This window comes from Tigriopus californicus, chromosome 3 (genome assembly GCF_007210705.1).
Source record: "Tigriopus californicus strain San Diego chromosome 3, Tcal_SD_v2.1, whole genome shotgun sequence".
NCBI classification, from domain to species: Eukaryota; Metazoa; Arthropoda; class Copepoda; order Harpacticoida; family Harpacticidae; genus Tigriopus; species Tigriopus californicus.
The window spans coordinates 5,606,169-5,613,137 of NC_081442.1; the positions used below are offsets into that span (position 1 = coordinate 5,606,169).

Below are 6,969 nucleotides of genomic sequence, written 5' to 3' on the forward strand. Positions count from 1 at the left end.
ACAAGTGGCTAGAGTGGTCAACAATCCTGATTATTTACTCCTTACTTATTCAAGAAGTTAAGCATTTTTCTTACGTTTTGGCTTAAAGACTTACAACTCTGACGAGGAAGTGGGTCCGATCTACGAAGAACGAACTTCCAACAACGGGGGACCAATCCTCAGCTTGGACTTGATTAGTGAGAAAGTGGGAGTGCCTCCAAGGATCCAAACACTCCACCCACTCCTCCACCCATTCCCGGTAAGTAATTTCATTTCAATGACGAGGAGCTCACCTTATACGTTAACTTCCAAGTTGATTCCTGACTTTTTTGGCGGTTGTTTTCCTTAGGATCAAGTGTCGCGGCCAATCTACCGGTTTCCGTCAAAAGTGCTCACAGCCATAACTCCAAAGGTGACCAAAAGAAACCGGACAAAAAATCAAACTCCATGGCTGCAGGATCTAGCGCTCGCAGTGCATCCACTTCCGCCATAGCCATGAGCTGCAACCCTTTTAGTGGAAGCCTTTGGGAGCGTCGTGAGCCTTAGTAAGAGCAAAGTTTTTGAAAATGATTTTGATTTTATTTTATTGTCGTTATTTTCCAGTTCTCACTTGTGGGTAACTCTGAGCTCTATGTATGGGAAATTCCTGGTCCTCTTGATGTTGGCCTTTTGTCTTATTGAAGTCATGGACAATAACATCCGACCCCTGGCCTTTCAGGTAGGATGGGATTTTGCTTAACAATAACTCGCATTAACACCTAATGAATCATTGTAATTTGTCTTTAGGGAACTACATGATGTATTTGTACATTGGTAGTATTGTGGCCATCATGTGCATTTACATCACCGTTCTTTTGGATAATTGCCCATCCTTGACCAGATCAAACAAGGCTGACCAGGTACAAAACTCCAAGGGCAAAATCGATCCGGAAACAGGATCCGTGGCCAGCTTTGGAACTCTACGCCGAGCCCATATTGACAGGAAGAAGGTGTCGGAACAAGTTTCTACTTGAGAGTTGGCGCATTGGGTAAGTGAAATATTGTCCAACAAAATGGTTGCAGAGACATAAGAGGTTTCGTCTAAAGTTTTCAACAGAGAAGCATCTTCCCAAATGCAGGTTAATCTAGAACTGGAAAGTTTAGGTCTCATGCCAACCCGAGAGTCGCTTGAAATGGTTTACCAAGCAAAACGAAACTACCAACATTTTTGACGCAGAATGCACCCAAAGTAAGACAAACCATGATGACGACGACGAAGATGTCAAAGGGTGGTTTTCGCATCTCGACATGGAATCTGCAGTAGAATCAGAATGAGCGCAACTGAATGATGCTCGACACTTGTATCTTTTGCAATGGGCAAAACTGAAACAGAATGTGCACCATTACAAACCATCTAACAGTCTGAAACTCTTGATGGGATTCAAGAAAAAATAGTTTATACCAGTATATGATAGTCAACCGCTCTAATTTGAAGTCCTTATGGAAGCATTGCATGAGGATACTTGTTAATCTTCCCATTGAGCCAACTAACAATGGTGAATATGAGCTGCAAACAGACCAATTCATAAATCAGGTTTTTGCCTTTTGATATCAATTCTTTTTATTCATTTCTCGGAAACGCGATGCTTTCAAGTATCATCAGTATTTGATCTAGAAAACTTAATTACAATAAAAACCGCAATTTGATGCCAAAATATCGGAAAAATATTGTTTGTTTTAAATTTGACAGAAATATGAGCATGGTTGCGTATAGGATCACTATCCAATTGCTTAGACTTGGATTCAAACTTTGAATTATGTGTGTGCAATTTTGCTAATTAACGTAACCCATCAACTGCATTGTTGTTTTGCTTTTAAACTTTTCCATAAAAAGTTCGCATGTCGACGCAATGTTCTTTCTAGTGTTGCTTAGGAACTATTTTCGCCCTCACTCAATCGATGCTGAAGGTTAAATCTATACTGCTCGAAAAGAGAGTATAGGGGTTCCCAGTTTCTACCCGCGGGATGTAACAATGTGAGAGAATAAACTTCTTACTTACTTTTAATGACACCACTACAATTTAGTGTAGAGCTCTTATTAACTTTCTGTCCCTCTAGTGCGTGCATACTTTCAAGTGATGAGATTGAAAGATTGCTTCTTTTGAGGGTACGTTTAGAGCCGTAAAAATATACGAACGCTTATGTTTTTAATTCGACAAAACCAATATGTTAGAAGAGCACATCCTTTCAGATCTTCAGTATTTTGAATATTTCGAGCCATTGCTGTGTCAGAAATTCATTGCAAGCCAATGATCACTTAACCATTTTCTGTTTCAATCAAACTTTCTGTCTTGCCAAACTCACTGAACTCAAACCATATCGGGTAAAAGTGATATTACACAATCGCCAACTGAAAGTAAATGAAAAAAGAAACGAAAGAAGGGCCTTGGGTCGTTTCCTGCAACTTACTTTCTTCCAGCGACTGGAAGTCGACTCCTTCAACTCTTTTCAACCCTGTATTCTACCTGAGCCATATCTGATGTCAAGGGACCAATTTGATGGCTTCAGATTGAGCTTTATTCTCTGCTTTAGAAAAGGCGTCGCTTTTTTCGCTCAACAAAATCTAGACGGAACTCATGTTCTTGGCTCGCCGGGCGGCCTTTTCCCTCGGCCTTCTCATTCGATTTCTTTTAACCGTCATTCACCCCGAGAACATCTTCCAAGGAGTCATAGACTCAAATGAAACCAGATCGCTGGGGTCCAATGAAAGTCACTAGCTGAATTAAAGCACCAATCCGTTTCTATTTCCCAGTCCCTGGTAGGACACAAAAGTTTACAGCGTACACGGTACGACAAACCAAGTGGGCAGAGAAAGAGCGCTAATTCTATTAGACGAAGTGATAACATGGCACTCTACGTATCGTACATGTTAGGAAAGACAGCAGAAAGTGTATGCACTACAAATCGGAAAGATTCCATTTCTCTAGAGTCTCAGCACTGCAGTAATAAAATTTCTATTGTCGTCATATGGCGAGCCAGGAAAAAGTGGGAATGAATACAATATCACACATCTCTCCTTCTCCCGACGGTCGTCTTCTTGTTCTTGGAGACTGCTAGTCGTCCACTCGATTTACTTTGTACTACTACTCGATCTATGTACAGTGGAATGTGATGCAAGAACCAGTGGAGCTAGTTAGGAAATTTGCTCTTCCCTCCATTGCCAGGCATTGGCATTGTTTTCGCCTTTATGTCTGCATAATGTACTAGAAATATGGGCAAACGCTTCGGGAGCTCCACGAAAGATTCGGCACAGCAGGATCATACCAGACTTAACTCCTGCTGGATACAAAAAGGTGTTAATCAAATCCTTTCTGCCCTACAGTCTTTGGGTTGGGCACCCTCATTTTCACCGGACTGAGATCGCTATGCACGCCACTATGGAAAGTACTTGTGTGGACGATATCTTAATCGCTCATCCGTTCTCCAAGCCCTTTTCACTTTCCTCCAAATGCATTTTCTTTTGTCAACTCTCAGGTGAGTCCATCCAATACCGCCATAATTGACGCGAGACTAATCTGAAACGGGGACCTTTTCTATCCTCCTCTTTGCCCATAGGTCATCGTTTGAGAGATTTGGGTTTGTTCGCTCGATTTGGCTTCATCACCTCGTGGCAACCAAATCTGTGTCTCTGGATCCGAACCATCATTTGGGAATCGGCCACTGAGTGGATTCATACATTTATCGAGACAACGAGCAGAATGCTCTGTGCTCACGGGAGGTGGCGATCGTGTTTGCTAGTTCCACGAAGATACGAGAAACTCCTCTGGCTTTTCGGGCCTCCGAGCAGGGTAAGGCACCAAATAATGAATGGAGTGAAATGATAGCGTGCATGTTATTTAACTGATCATTTATGATGAATTGTTTCGCAGAACGGTTACTATGGTCCCTATACGAATAACTACTTCACTGATCGGAGGCTTTACAAATGTCGATGACAACGAACTACGAATACGTGACAACTCTTTCGGACAAGGCAGCGCTCCTTTGGGGTGAAATTCAGGCCCGCCTTCTGCAGCTCAATTTTGGTAAGACCTTCGTGCTCAAACGGAAAGAAGAGGCTTCCCAGGGATTAGGTTGATAAACTAGTAGTTCGGATGGTGTATACGGCAAACTTCCTCGTAATGTCGTTGAGGGAAATCTCCAAAGGGACTTGATTCCGCTTTTTCTAGAGTTACGCACTAGGCAAAGGTTCCAGTTTCCAGTTTTGATTTGTATGGTTCTGCTGTTTGCAATGCAATAGTTTCCTGTACCCACCCTTTCTTCTCGGTGGAAGGGCACAGCAGGATAAGCTTGTATTTTCCATCATCTGGGAGACTGTATTAATCCTGTATGGGTTTTTTCATCTGTCTCTTGCAGGAACAATTTTGCAATCAATTTCTCTCTTGCCGATCGCAAAGAAGCATCTAAAGTACGTGATTTCAACTCTACCAGTGCTTCAACGAATAATGCCCTGGAAAAATTGTGGACTTCGTCAATGCCCTACTTGTTTCCATTCATTATTGAATACAGGTGAGTGCCAACAGCCTTTGGACTTGGTTACATGACCAACGCTAAGAAATGGTTTAAGGCTCAGCACACATGCTTTTAAAGGATCATGGGTAAATCATTTGCCTCTGCCTCACTATCCTTTCTCTCATGTACTAAAGAGAATCGGTTAAATCCAGCGGGAAAGTGATCTTCACATAATCACAAATCTCTTTATTGTTTATCGATGGGTAGAAATTGGTGAATGAAAACCAGTTTGTTATCTGATGAACAGTCCTCATTAGATACAACTGCCGATGTTTTCTTGTTTGATCTTTGGTATGCTGCCTTTCTCGATCTGTCTCTATTCGTATTTCAAATAGTCTCAATACTCTTCTCCGCTCATACTTATCCAGCACAAAGGCTTCAATGACCCTATCTCTTGTTCGGATCCAAGGATGAGGTCTTTTTTCTAACTTAAATATATCTTTCGCTCATATAGCTTTCCCATCTACCTTAGGTAGCATACCAAGCGACCAGTTGGAAACCTTTCGATCGGAGCCTGTTTCTTGTTTTCGTTCCAATTTTTCTTCCCTTCCAGGATTAAGGTGGAACTTCATTTAGTCTGATCGCAGCCGCCCGTACCTACATCAATGTGGCAGAATGTGGGCATGATAAAATCAATCTATTGGACGGCAAAAAGATCAAGAGACGAGAAGGATTAGCGCCAAAAAGCGACGGGCTACTGGGCGAGTAGATTGCAAAGCGCCAGCAAAGGCCTTTTCTGGGCCTCTGTGTGTCTGGTTGGGCGGTATCATCATCCTGATTATTCTTCTTTGTGATGAGTTTGTCCTCTTGCGTCCTAATTCCACGAAAATTTCTGCCAAGTCTTCACGTGTTTTTCGTTTCTTCTTGTTACGACTGGCGAAATTCAGTGAGGAGATGTTTTGGATCTTTGTTTGGCATGGAAATCCTATTTTGGGTCTGGCCATTCTCGGGTGTGGTGGGTTTGTCCAGATGCAATAGCTGTCTCATACGTTTCACAAACCCCTATTGACTTGGATAACCTGCTCTCATCGGTGACCGTTGTTGCGGGCGTATGTCTTACGCCATTTTTAGTATGATCGCCGCCGGTATGGACATTCAAACCAAAAAGCACATGGTTTTTTCATTCAGATGGTTACTCCGTTGGATTCAGGTTGGTCGTTGATTCATGTCTAACCTTAGTTGGATCCACAAGTTGACGTGACCTTTGTCCCCTTTAGTCACACTCCAACGGATTGTATCCATGCCGAAGGCCGGCAGAAGATCTGTATCGAACGAATGCAACATATGTGAAACGGGCCCGACAAGATCACGTTCCTCTTCTCTTTGCCAACAGTCATCCTTTGGATTCCAGATTACTTTTATGACTCACAGCTGGATCACGCAAGGAGTCCAGCTTCAGTTTTACGGACTTCTGGCTTGGGGTACATTTCCCCGGATCAGTAATACCTCTACTTGTTTCTACCGGTATGTAAACAAAGATACGTTTCTTTTGATCCTTGAGGAAATTGTTATTCCCCTCCACATTCTTCGTTCAGCTTCCATTCTTGCGTGGTTCTGGTGGAAAATTTTTTGGGAAGAACAACTTACGCACCACAGGAGTCCTTCTGAGGCTTGTGTGGACCTACAGCTAGCCATGCCTCGCCTGCATTCCTGTGTTTGTGTCATTGAAAAACAGTCGCCATGTCCGTCGCCTAGTAGCTCAAAAGCAGCCCCTCCACTTCAACGAATTTATTTTACACCGAACCCGCGACTATCTACGAATCTTCGAACTCCCGTACTTTCCTATTCGGAATCCCAATCGCGTCTCACCTCCATTGCCCGACGAAATCACGTGGGGCGCTTCAGATCTCGACTTCTCCTGCCACGGCCTGTCACGGGCACAAAGGGACTCAAATTGAATAGTCACACAAGCTCGTCAGTCAGACACGGGCGACGATTTCTTGCTCTGAGATTGTATAAGCGTGAAGAACGTCCAAGCAACATTCTTCAATTGTCGAAACGTCTCCTGATTAGACGGGACTTGTCCTCGACCGGTCCTTCGTTGCAGCAACTCCAAAGCTTGGACATGTTTAAGGCCAAACAATAACATGCTTCCGGCCCGTTCAGATCGGATACGCTTCATGCTTTGAAACGGATACAGTACGTGAGAAAAATGAAGAAGCGAAAGGGTTGGACACTGATGTCCGCAATTTTGACTCGTCAGCCACGATCAGAATTTTCGTCGCAAAGTGGTTTATGAAATCGAAAAACGTTTAGTGAGGGTGCTCCGCTAGTACGATTTTAAAAAGAAGGCTAAATCTCTAAAAGTGCAAAAGTGTAACAACATGTAATCCATATGTACAAATCGAAGAGTACGCATTAGAGCTGGTTCGAACGAAAAGCGTTATCCAACTTCCCGGAGGAAGGGCGTCACAACAGCTACCGAAAACATCATCGATT

General features: G+C 43.1%; 1 long non-coding RNA gene across 1 annotated transcript; it reads left to right on the forward strand.

The window, feature by feature from the left end:
- On the forward strand, positions 1-698 carry LOC131877352 (uncharacterized). The gene is made up of 3 exons (XR_009372877.1): positions 1-238; positions 329-524; positions 583-698. It is a non-coding gene; the product is annotated as an uncharacterized LOC131877352 (long non-coding RNA).
- The last annotated feature ends 6,271 nt before the right edge of the window (positions 699-6,969 follow it).